General features: G+C 29.7%; 1 protein-coding gene across 7 annotated transcripts in view; it reads left to right on the forward strand.

Moving 5' to 3' along the window:
* The first annotated feature begins 4,018 nt into the window (after nucleotides 1–4,018).
* LOC132933575 (voltage-dependent calcium channel type D subunit alpha-1) overlaps nucleotides 4,019–14,795 on the forward strand; it is a 41,026-nt gene continuing 30,249 nt past the window's right edge. For 2 of the 7 annotated variants that reach the window (XM_060999840.1, XM_060999841.1), the window contains exon 1: nucleotides 4,022–4,971. The gene's annotated coding sequence lies outside the window, so the exon portion shown is untranslated. Of the gene's footprint in view, nucleotides 4,972–14,795 lie in introns of all 7 variants that reach the window. The other 5 variants (XM_060999838.1, XM_060999839.1, XM_060999843.1 and 2 more) reach the window with 4 other exon arrangements.

Here is a 14,795-nt window from a genome sequence, read left to right on the forward strand (position 1 = left end):
ATATAAATGATCACAGTTATTATCACAGTTTTTATTAATAATTGATAATTATTACTAAACACGTACAATTAAAAATTGTTAATACTATTATTATTTATTACATATTATAAGTAAGTTGGTATTGTGACTACGGTCTATGCCTACCTCTACTGTTATTTGTGTAAGGTGTACACAGATCTAGGCCCCCCCCCTCCACATAAATAAAATATTGAGAGGGAAAACTTATCACTTTAAATGGTTCATTAAATTATGATTAGTTATAGTGATTATGATAGTTAATAAATGCCCTCTAGTCTAATTATTTGCCTCCTCCCCAACAATTAGATCAAAATTCCCTCTAGCTATATGTATCCTAGTATACCTATAGCACAATTCAGTCTTCACTCTTTAAATAGGTCAAACGTTGCAAGAAAGTTTAACACAATTTATGGTCGGAAACACTTTTATTAGGTACATTAAAACAAACATATATAATATGTATTCCGCTGAGGTATATTTGTAGTCGTCGAAGTCATTCACAATCCGCGTACAACTTCTTTCAAACTATACGACAACACCGGAATTCTCTTCGCACGCGCGACGGCAGCCGCGGCGGCGGTGTTAAATTACAAAATATTATGTATATTCTGCACAGTTTGCTTCTCGGGTCATACCTATGTTAGTTATTTACATAAAAAAATTTAATTTACTTGTAGGTGTCCTAAGTAAAGATTATGCTGGGCAGCTTTATTTTTTGGCACATAAACAATAATTAGTTAAAACAAATAACACGATTAGTCAATTTATAAATGACTCTCTAAAATAATAATTATAGACAGATGAAGGCATGGAAGATGGAACGACGCATATTACTTCAGTCAACAAAAACTTTTACCTACTTTACAATATGGTAAAATCATGAGAATCTTTAACATTTTATTCTAACATAATACATGCAACTTACGCTTGCAATCGTATTGCTGAAAAAGTTCTAGAATTATTTTAAAATATTTATATTTCAATCATTTTAATTGTAAAAAAATATTTTGTAATTAACCTAGCAGTCTTAAAATTTAAAGACGAAATAAAAAATAAACTAACTAAAATAACTTTAAAATAAATGAACGTATAAACATGAAATTTTCACTGATTGTTTATATTCGATACACGATAAAATTTTCAAAATATTTTGATTTGTTTTGAACTGTTTAGAGACATTTTCATTTTCCAATTTTATTAATTTTTATTTCTATGAATGTCAATAAAACTTTATTTGTTGAGTAAAAATGCTTGAAAATGTAATACAACGCTCCTACTATATTGTTACAGTGACATTTAAAAAATTTTAAAAATCCTTTGTCACAGTTTTTTTTTATAAGCATTTAAAGTTAAAATCTTGACAAAATATGGAAAAAATCACGAAAATTAGCAAATTATTTTAAGTTGAGAATTCATGAAAATGTTTTTTTTTAAATCTATGATTTGGAAATATAATACAAGATTATTTTTAGGAGTGTCTACTTTTATCAAAAAAAAATTTCTACAAGCAAATCAAATTAAATTTTTATAAGCGTTTGAAGTTCATAATTTTACAAGATTGGATAATTACTTGATTTCTCATGTAGCGGTTTTGTTATTTTATTGTTATTTTAAAACAAATAACTGTAGATACATGAACATTTTACTGAATGTTTATATTTTCATTCTCTATACACCATAAAATGTTGAAAATATTTTGACTCTTTTTGATCTGTTTACGGACATTGTCAGTTTTCCAATTTTTTAGTTTTTTTTCTATAAATATCAATAAAATTGTATTTATTGGGTAAAAAAACGTGAACATTTAATGGAAGGCTCCTGATATATTTTTGCAATAGCAGTTAAAAAATATTAAAAATACATCGGCACAATTTTTTTTTATCATCATTTAAAGTTCAAATTTTGACAAAATTTAATAATTATTTTGTAGTTAAAAATGTACAAAATGTTCAACTTTTTTAGCTAAGGATTGAAAATTGAAAACAAGGGTCCACGTAAATAGGTTAATATAAATATATAACTTTATTCACAATAATATTATCTAATATACTTAGTAGTGTCATTATAGGCTGACTGACCGTTTTCGCTCAGAATCGTTTTTCTTATACAATGATATTATATCATTGAATTCAAATTTAACACCATCCATTACAGTGACCCACTTGTAACCTACTGCAGAGCGACACCCTCTTGCCCACCTTTCTGTTAACTCATTTGTCATTTATAGTAAGTATAATTAAAAATTAGAAACTCTGATTTGTTTAAATGTGTTCATTTATTGTGTGTATAATATGTTGCATATAATGTATATACTTTTTTTAAGTTTTCAAATATAAGTATAGAACACCTTATATCCTCGTTGTGTCCGTCCACTCCGTAAGTAACTATAGTTCATACTTACATAGTTACAATTGTTTATATTAAAAAATATATTTATTGTTCGTAGTTACTGTACATAGTTACTATTGTTTGTATTAAGATATGGAGGCCATAGTTATCTTAACAATATATCTTTGGAGGCCATAGTTTAGCATTAAATATCAAAGGGAAGCCATTACCTATTAAGCTATGAAATAGTTAAGTCAATGTCTTATCGATATTAAAATGATCGTCGTGCATTAAAACATTAGATATTTTCTTATGTACGGAGAAACTAAATCATTAGAATTACAGAAGTTTGTAAAAAATTATTCTATACTGCCTTGAAAACCGAAAAAAAGTTAGTGACACAAATATTATGACAGGGAATATGGTTAATTATTCCAATTTCGTTGATGGATAGTTTCAAGATGATGATGCTTAAACGAGTGATAAAAGAAATTCGTTAGATTATAGCAGGGGTGGCCAAATCGGGGTTCGCGTCATAGACTCATTCGGCTCGTGTTTTATCTTAACTAGGTAATATTATAATTATAACTAGGTATTATAATATCATGACAACATTATCCCTTACAAAGTTGTATCTGACATTATTGTACGTTACGTATTATCTTTCGCATTCTACACATTTTATTACATTTCATATCCTATTACTATTTACGATAGTTGACATTTGAGAACCTTTTTTAAATTGTTGTCCGTCTCTTGGTTCTTAAATATTTTTCATTATACTGTGCGTCTCGCGACTATTTTATCATTGACCACCCCTGGATTATATTTTTTAGGCTTTCGTCGTCGGTATACTAACTAGTATTACAAAATAGATACCAAAATATAAATTTTTCAAATTCTTTTGAAATTATATTATATGGCATTGCGTTGTATTAAAATACGACTGGAGCGGGCTCGCAGAGTGAACTTCCCAACTTGTTTGTAACAGTTATAATTTAAACTTTTTTAATATTATTATTATTTTACCTATTATTTATGTTTTTTGTTTGTTGCATACCTATTAATTTAATATGCATATTTTTACCATTTTTACTGAATATTAGAAGCTATTATTATTACTTTTAAGTGCATCCTTGCTCCGCCTAAAACTGTAAGTCATAAATCATAATACAATATTTTATATACTATTCGCGGCGTGTGGTACCGGCTGAATGAGGCCCTCGAAAGATTATAACAGTAACAGCGCAGTGTCGTCGGCCTGAAGTCTGTCGATTCGTTTCACTCTATATATTATTATAATCTTGAAAAATTAACGATGACTTATTTTACGATCAACCTCCATAGACGATCACGGGGGCACGACCACGTTGTACAGCGACATATTATTGTTGCTTTCGATGGTTCTTGAAAATATGTGCACCATATATATGCCTAATAATAATAATAATAATAATATTAAGTGCGTGCTGTGATATTTACCGCGGCACTCGCGTCAACGGGCCCGGCGGCGGCGCGCGGTATTTATAAACCGTCCGGTAGGAGTTTATTAATATATCGCCGTTTAATTCCCAATACGTCGGCTTGGAGGGAGCCCGAGCGAGCGTCGTTCGGTTCCAGACGTCCGTCTCCAGATCGGCGGGGATTGCGTCGTCGTCGTCTGCGGTGACGGCGAATGCTGCGGCAGCGGTGGAGGCGGCGGTGGAGGTGATGGTGGAGGCGCGAAGGGATGCGAAGTGACGGCGGAAATCCGAAGAGAATTATTCGTCGAAACGTTACGACGACGCATGCGCACCGCACACGTAAAACTTCAGCAGCGGAGGTGGCCACCGGCGTCCACACGCCCGGCGGCCGAGCGGTCCGGAGCAGCAGCACCATAGTCACTGTAACGGGGCCACAATACGCGCGCGCGCGCAGCGAATGTTCACCCCGCCGACACCGCCGCCACCACCCACGTCCACCGCCGACGGATTAACGGCCACCCGATAGTTTTATTTAGAACTATGCCGCCGCGCACTGTTGCGCCGACGACCGTTTTGCCGTTTATTTTTTATAGTCCCGTTTCTCGTCTGTCTCTATAATAATATTAATATTTTATATCCACCGCCGCCGCCTCCACCACACCCGATACAATATCGTAATAAAATAATATGTAATCAATTTCGTTTTCAAATATTTTTCTGATATTTTGGTTTTTAAGAAATTTGCACCGACCGTCATCGTTACTCGTTCCCAGACCCGAACGACGAGATCAGTTTTTCCCGCCGCCGTCGCGAAATAATAATATTATAATCCGTTCACCCGTGACGCGGACGATCTTCTCCTGTATAATAATATTGTCATCGTCAGCGCCCGTCGGACGCGATCGCGCGCGCGCACGTCACTCCTCCGCGGAACACCGTCGACGGTCGTCGTCGTCGTCGCCGCCGCCGCCGCCGCCGCCGCCGCCGCCGTGTACCCTCCTTCCTACCACCATCGCCGTCGCACGCGCGCCGCGATATTATATTGGACACTTGCCGCCGTACGACCGCCCGCGGCTGACGCCACTGCAGGACCGCCGGCTAGACGACGACGACGACGGTAGCTGCAAGCCGCTGCTCCGCCAACTCGCCGTTCCGAAGAAGGGTAGGCCAAGTAGTGTGTGTTTTTTAAAAATTTATTTTTTGTATTTTACGACCATCTGTAGAAAACGGCCAATCGTTTGCGTTTCGTTCGTTTCCCGAGTTTTATTAATAATTACATTATAATAATATTATCGTATACCTGCGCGCACTCGAAACGGAAGCTGCACCAGTAAGACACACGATTGTGCACCAATAGCCATGTTGGGCATAATAATAATAATATTACGTTATCGTATAATTCGCTTTGGCGAATCGTTTGAACTATCGAGTTATCGTAATAATGACAACAATTATATTATAATAATAGTTGTTGAATATTCCATGTTAAGTATCGGTCGAACGAGACGATAAAAAAATCGCATAGATACTGTCTGTCCGGCGCGGTAGGTTTATAGATGATTTTCGCGTGTTGTGCACACGCCGCGAGTTTGTGTTGGCGAGATATTATGAATATGACCGCCGCGTGCGCATGTCGGCCGTGAGTCCCTTTTGCGCGAACGCACCTTGTCATCATAATCGCTAATTATATTATATAATATACCTAATAATAATAATAATATGCTTACGAGAATGATGTACCTGTTGACGAAGTTAGGTGTATCAATAACATGTAGGTACAGCGAAATCCACTCGTGTGGTAGGATTATAATTATGATTTATAAACATAATAATAATGATATTGTTCGTCTCCGGTCCTCGCTTCAACGGTATACCCACAAGTTTGGACGTAACCACTAATTGTACGATCGAACTGACACTAAATACGACATTATGACATTTCGCTGATCCGACAATTTAATACAAACACCTAATATTATTATAAGCGACCGCTCCGAAATTCGATCGATCGTTTAGCGTAGCACCTTTTTCTTACCTTATGGCTTTTCTTATCTAATTAGTAATTACCTTTCCCTTATCTTTATTCACAATTTTATAATGTCTTACAGTAAATCGTATAAATTTGGTATTCTTACGGCCATCCCTCAATCGTTTACCTCTTTCTCCACTCCATTCTGTTTAACACTATACCCATGGACCCATTGGTATTTGTATTTTACGAGTGTTATTAAACCCTTAAACATAATCTTTAATCATGGGTAGGTAGTAGGTACTGTAATCATCGAAATTTACGGTATGAAATAGTAATATACTTAACAAAAAAATAAAATTGAAGTTACAAGGGTGGATGGCTTTTATACATTATAGTGTAGGTTTAAGTGCAGGTCAATGTTTAAGACACTTTCTCACGACATTTTTTCACAGTTGTGTTTTGCTGTCTTCTCGAAATTTAGGTAGATACTCGGAAGTTTGGAAAAAATACTTCCATTCTGGTTTGATTCCATTTCTTTAAGGGTTCCCGCATGAAACTTTTTAATCTTTTTTGCCTTGTATTCACCTTATTAGGTGTGAGAAAAACCCTATAGTCAATATAAAATCGATTCATCTCGCTTAGCTATAAATCTAACACAATCTTACCTGCTACGTATGGTTTTATTTTTTAATCACTATTTTTTTTTTACAAAAATGGCACAAGTGGTTTTATTCGTTATTACCGATTAAATACACTTGTAACTAATATTATATTTTTCAATAATCTGTGTTTAAAATAAATAATGTATTTATTTTCTCTTGTATGCTCATTAGAGATTATCATTACTAATTATAGTATCTAGCTGAAATGAAATTCGTCATGTACATATTCTAACCAACCATTATAATAAATATTTATGATAGGTAGCAAAAAGTACCAATTGTATAACCTTTGAATTTTTAATTTTGGTCCAGATATAGGTACGCTAATAAAACATTGTTATCAAATCCAGTAATTATAATATGACTCTTAAACTATTTATTATAATATTATATATAGGTATAGTATTACAAAATATCATGTGAAATCAAGTTATAAAGTATAGTTTAGATACTAATTAAAAGTACTTGTTGTTTAAAGAAAATAGTATTTAAAAGTCATAAAGTTTGTGTAAGGTTTAATATAGTTAAATATTATAATATGATTTGACTTACGATTAATTTATTGATAAATTAGTAAATAATGGAAATCACGTGAAAAATCAAGAAAAACCCAACATAAGGTACCTACTAAAAATTTGAACTGTGAAATGTAAGAACTAAAAAAAACCAAAATACACATCATAACTTATTTAGTTTTCATTTTTAAATGTAAAAAAACATAGGTAAAACTATTTTTATAGTTCAGAAAGTTGGGTAATAAAAAAAAATAAAAGACATTTAAAGTAATTCGGCAGAATTTACTATACACTATGAAAAAAATTGCAAAGATTATTGACTGTAAAAACACAACAGTATTAAAGGCACCAACATTTTTATACTTTTTTAGACGTAGTTTATCATATAACTACTTTTCATTAAAACTGGATTATGAGTATAATATTCGGTATTTATATAAATTATCATTTATTAAAAATTACAAACTGTTATTCTGTCATTATTGTGAAAGAAAAATCCTTTCGATGTATTAAAGATACATGTATAGTATCCAAATGGCAATGTTTGTTTGTTTACAATGTTAACATATTATATTTAATATTTATGTATGTTTTTTTTAATTTAAAATAAGACATTAATTTGGTGTACATAAAATTTAACTACTGTACAGTGTACAATACTTGAAATATTTATAATTATTTTTAAAAGCTCTGTTATAAATTATACTTAATAGGCATTCCATGCAATCATAAAACATTCAAATCACGATATTAAAAATAACCCACGCTTACTTTTTGTACAAGTTCCGATTTTATTTTGGTAAAAACATTTCATTTCTGTGAACACCACGCTACTGGAAATATGAAAGTATATTTTTGAACCAATTTAGTAGAAACGTAACAATCAAAAGTACGGAATCGCCGAATCGGTATGTACAGTTAAACTATATATTTTATCAACAATTGATTCATGTATTTTAATAAGCAAAATTATCATTTGAAATTGCGTAACAATTTAATTAATACAAATATGTATAAACATTGTTAAAATAATAACTTTGCTAGGATATATAATTGAATTTTGAATCAAAACAAAATATTTTCACCATTAATATTCAAGTATAAAAAAAATTAATACGTGTCATTTTAATTTGTTGTGATTAATTTAGATTTGATAATAATTAATATGTATATTCAAACTCCAAGAAATAAGTATAAAATTGAATATATTTCAAAAAAGAACTTAACGCATGACTCACTACTCACTAGGCTTGCCACTTGGCAGCTGGCACAGAGTATTGACATTTTAAATCTGAAAGCGATGAATCATCACATTCTGAATACAATTTTATATGAAGATCATCCGTTGATGATAAGAATTAAACTGTGTTGTAAAACAATAAAAATTAATACAAATAATTCAGGATTATTAAGAAAATATTAAAATATGGTGTGAATGGGGCCATGGGCCTTACCTAGTGAAAATATCAAGTCTTTACAAATTTTGAATTATTTTTTTTTTTATATAAAATATTGTTTTTCAGTCTTTCATATAAATTTGATATATTATAAATGTATTATATCATGTACAAAATGTGCATAATATATTATACATAATATCTACGATTGTTGAAAATATTTTATAATTTCAGTTGCTTTTGTCACGTCATAAATGGACAATATATAAAAATCTGAGTTCAGAAATTCCAAAATTTAACTGTTCGCATTAATATTAGTGAGCTGATATTACTGTCTATTCTCAAACTTAAAGGTAAAAACGTTGTCTATATTGTTTCAATAATTATTTTCAAATATTTATTTTTCTTTATATATTCATAACTCGCTTAAAAATTAAAATGTTGTACAACACTTACAAGAGAACAAATGTAATGTTCTTACATTAATGTTTTATAATTGGTCAATTCACTCTAATATTAAAGCTAACAATACAATAGGTATTAGAAATTCTGAACTCAAATATGATATTTATTGTTCTTTTGTGACTTTGTGTGAACTTCCTGTACATTTTGATATGGTTAATGGTTATGCATTATCAAGACGAAGATAAGTAGTCAAATAGATAACGCATAGTAACGACGTCTTAAATTAAAACAAATATTGTTTCGAGAAGACCACTAAAATAACAATTTTAGTTCTTAAATAATTGGCGTTTTTACAATAAAGGAAATAGTATATGTTTTTTATGAAACTGATATGTGTTATGATTTTAAGCTTATTTGTATATTGCTCCCTAAAATTGTATAACTATGAAAAGAATAACTTAAAAATAAATCTAAAAACTGCAATTTATAAAAATATGCTGAAAATCTAGTTAAAGGTAAAAAACAAAAAGCAAATAATAACAATAGTACGTAATTAATAAATTCATATTTATAGAGCATATTACTTTAAGATGTTTATAGTAATATAGCATCTAATCCTAAAAAAAATACAATACATTATTTAACCATAAGTACCTATGGTTACACATAAATGGTAGGTCTTTATTTTATTTCTAACATATACCTAATATAAAGTGGACTTTCAGAGTTTAATATTAATATTCTCTGTATGCCTGTGGTAGTTGCTAAATATAACTTCAATAATGAAGCTGTGTTGTTTTTGAGTATCTCTAAATGATTAATGTAGCTCCAAAGTCATTTAAAATAAATAGAGTATAAATTTATGATGAACTAACCGTACCTAACTAATGTGTATGTAGAGCAGTGTAGTGGACTTTTCTTCGTGTTGGTTTGTTTATGGTAAATCGATTTTTCTCTTACCTAACGGTTAAAATAAATGCAGGACCCTCAATATTATACTTTTTATATCACTTAAGAAACTTTTAAATGCTTCATTAGGCACGCCCCGAAATTGAAGTCTGCTCATGTACATTACGAGTTGTGACTTGTCAATTACCAGTGGCGTATTTGAGAGGCTATAGGAGCAACCCCCAAGAGTTTTCTTACAAATCATATTTTACGTTGCTTTTTATAAGTCTCTTTTTATTTTATTACGTAATAAATAAAAATTAATACATTTTTATTTTAATATTTGATTATACCACATTGGCGTGCTCCCCGATGGAGGCGTGACAAAATTTCAGGGGAGGCATGAACATTTTAGTTATGACGTATTTATTATATATATTATATCCTATATTAATCTTATAGTGGTGAGGGGGGTGTAACTTCATACACTAGTACGAAAAGGGGTGGGGCATGAACCTCAAAAGGTTGAGCACTCTTGCCCTAATGTAGTAATGTGTATAAATTATTAATTACAATCCCTTCTTTGCTTATTACAATATTACTTATTACTTAATAGTGTTGCATCATGCAGCTTTTTCACGTTTAAAAGGTTGTAGTGTGTAAAGTATCACTTAATACAATTTAGGCTTTAAATATTTGTTGGGCTGTATAGTATATACTAACAACTTCGAAACAATTGTCTTGTTTTGGAATTCGGCAATTGGCAAATGCTTTAAATGCTTATTTTATCTACTTTGGGAATAATCGAGTATAAAGGTTAGGCCCACATTTTTCATTTCAGTTAGGTATTCCTCTCCTGTGACATGCCGGCAAACACTTCTTTGATGAAATGTCTTATTTTAAGTCACCTATAATACTAGTCTAATCTTAAGGGGGCGTACTACACCGTACATGAATATGTTATCCCCGTTTTAGTATCTAACGTATACCTATACAACATTTTAAAATATACGTTCAATAGTTCTAATGTTGCAGTGTTGTTAGCTTAAATATTGAAGAATTGACCTATTATGAAACTTAAAAGTAAGCACATTATCTGTGTCCTTTTTTTGTTTTTTTATGATATTTTAATTTTTGAGTTATAATTATTTTTAAATACTATTATTTTACACTCATATAACTTGCTTAGAATCTAAAATATCATAAAAATTCAACAAGAAAACACATATAATGTTCTTACCTTTAAGTTTCATTGTAGGTCAATTCTCTCTAATATTCAAATTTAAAGCTAACAAGACAATATAGAAGCTACTGAGCGTACCTTTATTTGGGAATGTTATACGTAAATGCGTTAGTAAGACAAAGATAACACATAGTGCATAAATTACGACTTGCGGGAACGACAGATTAATTAATCTAATTGTTTCAAATTTGCAATTAAATTGTTAATACTAAATAGGTTAGGTTACTTAGAAACTTGGTTGAGATAAAAAAAGGGTCAATATCGTCTAAGACCCGCATGCATTCTCTCTGCTTAACATAGCGAATTGTAAGCTATTTGGTCATGTTTGGATCTGTTAGTTTAAAAATTAGATTGAATTGACCTCTTATACAATTTAAAGTTAAGATTATTATCTAGTGAACTTCATAGGTTTTTTTTTAATTTTAATTTTAAAGCGAGTTATGAGTATTTTAAAATATTAGTCTCATAACTTGCTTTAAAATTAAAATATAATAAACCCCTAAAGGTTCACCAGATAATATTTATTCTAAATTTTATAAGAGGTAAATTCACTCTAAGTTTTACACTAAAAGAGCTAAACGTGATCGTACAATTTTCTATGCTATGCGTTTTTAAGACTGAGAGAACGTACGCGGGTATGGCGCCTTCTTAACGGTTTTTATTACTTAATATTTATAATTCTATCACATTATCTGTTGATGATGTTATTGACAAATTGTCAAGCAAGAAAATAGAAACATAGATTTAGTTTTGAAAATAAAGTTATTTTTGTTTTATTGTGTGTCTACTTTATATCTACCCCTCCCCCCCACAGGTTAACTTTCGAATACACCCATGTCAATTCCTAATCTGAAATACCATAAAAGAAGAGTAGTGAAAGAATTAGTCGAGTAAAATATTTTCTAATAGAATATTATAGGTACGTTGGAATATTTATTTTATTCTTGGTAAGTTACCGTGGTATAATATCAATAATGAAAACAAATTTAAATTCTGATCACTGATCAGAGCGTGGAGCGTATTGATTTTACAATAAGGTCTGTTGTCTAGTGTATTTTTTTTGTTTATTATTTGCAGTGGTACTGTGGTAGGTTTATAAATTGCATTGTTCTGTATTTTGTGTATTCGGGTGTATTGTGTATATGATATTGTATTATGTTAGAATTCACTTAACTGATTTTTTTTTTTAACAAATACATTCGGAAAATATTTGATACGTGCCTGCGGGCGAATATATATTGCCATTTTATCTTTTGCTATATTATATTTTCCGTGTGCACACAAACAGAGTGTAACCTATATTTTTAGTTTTTTTTTTAGTTTTTCATAATTTTACTGATAAACTTTATTGTCAATTTATCGTAAGTATTTTATGAAGGTACTTACTTTAGAAAAAATAATTTTGGAATTTCTGAATACATTTTACATTTAATAACAAGTGAAAGTTGCATCAAAGTCAATTTTTGTAACTTTGTTGTAATTTAAAAAATAGTAGTTATTTAAATATACTTCAGATTTAGATTTATTTAATATTTTGAAAATATCAACCAATTTATCGGGTTTTTCTTTAATAAAATTGCCTTTTAATACAAAAATTATATTTAAATATTTAATACAGACTCTAAAATCTTGATTCATAATTTTATTTTTATCAAGAGTTTGTATTTTAATTACATTTTGATGTACCTATTGTACACTTGTGTTTTCTAATATGAGCGAGTCAATTATTGTTATTGTTTTTATGCCAAATCTTATTTTGATTTATTAATTTATTTTTTCTAAAAACATAATTTTCATTATAGGTACCTGGTAGCTATTATTGGTTGTGATTTTGTTATTAAACATTTTTTAAATAAACTATAATATTATGAAGGTACTATCGTTTTTGTTGATTAATTAGGCGTAGTAATCTAATTATTATTGTTACGATTTTGTTTTATATATCTATGCTAAAAGCTAATTGTTTATTTGTTTATCTACTTATTTTTTAACATATTATACTATAATATATATTTTTATTTTAGAACAACTATTATTTTATCTGTTTTAAAAAGTATTTGTTGAAAATTGAAATAGTTATTATTACCATTATTATTACGGGTGTTTTACTGTGTTTGTGAATCTCAAGTCTGTGTAAGTCAATACAAATGTATAGGAACCTACAAAAATATTGCAAATATCCGTAGGCCATAAATGACTAACTTATTTTTAATATTTATCCAAACAATATTTAAACCTCACCCTCAAACACTAACGTGTTATAAAATAATAATAAAATATTCAAGCATTTTCACTTATTTTAAATTTTTGTAATAATTTTAATAAAAATCAAAGTACCTAATAAGTACATTTTCTTTTTAAAACAAATTGTAATAATATAAAAATCAAGGGTAGGTAAAGAGGTAGGTGTTAATGTAATTAACTGCATTTGTATTTATTTTTTAGTATAAAGGCCTGGGTAATATTAATACATTAAATATTTATATCACATTTTCCAAACAGTTTCGATTATAAAAACATCAAATTAAGAGATTGGTCAGTTTAATTAGTAAATTATATTAATATTAATTAAATATTATGAATAGCATTTCATGAGAAATACTAGGTATGTAATCTTTTGATTCTAAATGTAAGCATTGTTAACTGTGTCGAGCAATGCTTAATGAGCATAGTTTGAATTTTTTTTTTTAATTAGTTTTAAATTTAAATATATTATAGTATTATACTCGGGGATTTCGTTTTAAAGCAAAGTTCTAGAAGCGATAATTTTTATTTAATTATGTTATGTAATAATATAATTGAGGTGAATTTTGTTCCGTATGATTTACCTTTCTGACACCTTTCTAGAAACACGATTTTGTACATATTTTCCTAATAACAAAGGATTCCCTTGATTACATTTCGATTAAAATGTACTCCAACGTTGTCAAATTTATATTTAGGCAGGTATACAATTTTCAAACTAACACAATCTTGTTAAATTACTTGTTTTTGTTATCAAAATCTTACAACGGTTTAAGATTGAAAATTAATGAATTGCATTCAATAATCAGTCTCATAATATTGTAATTTAACATCGACGTTATAATAATTAAAAAAAAATCTAATTTACCTAATTAATATTTGGAAAATGGTTAATAGTATAGGTCTATTATTTACTGTGTATAATATGGTAAGTGGTAACTCATCATAAATAATTAAAAACATTTCCCTTGAAATGTATAAATTCTTTTGGATCATCTATGTCAATTGAAGGTAAAAATATCAAAATATTATTTGAAATTTGAAATTTTCTATTTAATATGAAATATCTATTATAAGTGTTAATAAAAGTTTGAATCATGAGAATCAAAAGGTCCATTTTTTATGGATACGTCTTGAGATTGAACACATTTTGTCTATGTTTCAACTTAAATCGCCATTAAAATTTGGAAAGCTACATGCATTGGTGGGTGAGCAGTACACAATTGGCTGTTGCACGGTTTTTATGAGCATTCTGTAGCGCGTGTTGTTCTTTAGATTTATTTTACTTTGTTAGTTATATACTTTTACGCCATTGTAAAATTCGTAAAATTTGGCAACATCACACATTCACATAACAATAAAATTAATTTAACGCTCAGAATCAAGTAACGAAAAAAGTACCGCTGATAAGCAGCGTTTGCAATCGTACCTACGTCCTATGTCCTACCAATATTCTTTAATTTATAATAATTAATAATTTGTTATTAAAATTAATTACCGTCGGTAACAACGATGAATTACACGAAATACAATATTATATTATATGACACCGAAGTTAAATGTTTGAGCTAATATTTAAAGAAGAATAAAAATTAAATTGTAACCAAACGAAGACAAAATAAACTATGATAGAGCTTATAATGAATTGTAAATCACCTAA

This window comes from Metopolophium dirhodum, chromosome 1 (genome assembly GCF_019925205.1).
Source record: "Metopolophium dirhodum isolate CAU chromosome 1, ASM1992520v1, whole genome shotgun sequence".
NCBI classification, from domain to species: domain Eukaryota; kingdom Metazoa; phylum Arthropoda; class Insecta; order Hemiptera; family Aphididae; genus Metopolophium; species Metopolophium dirhodum.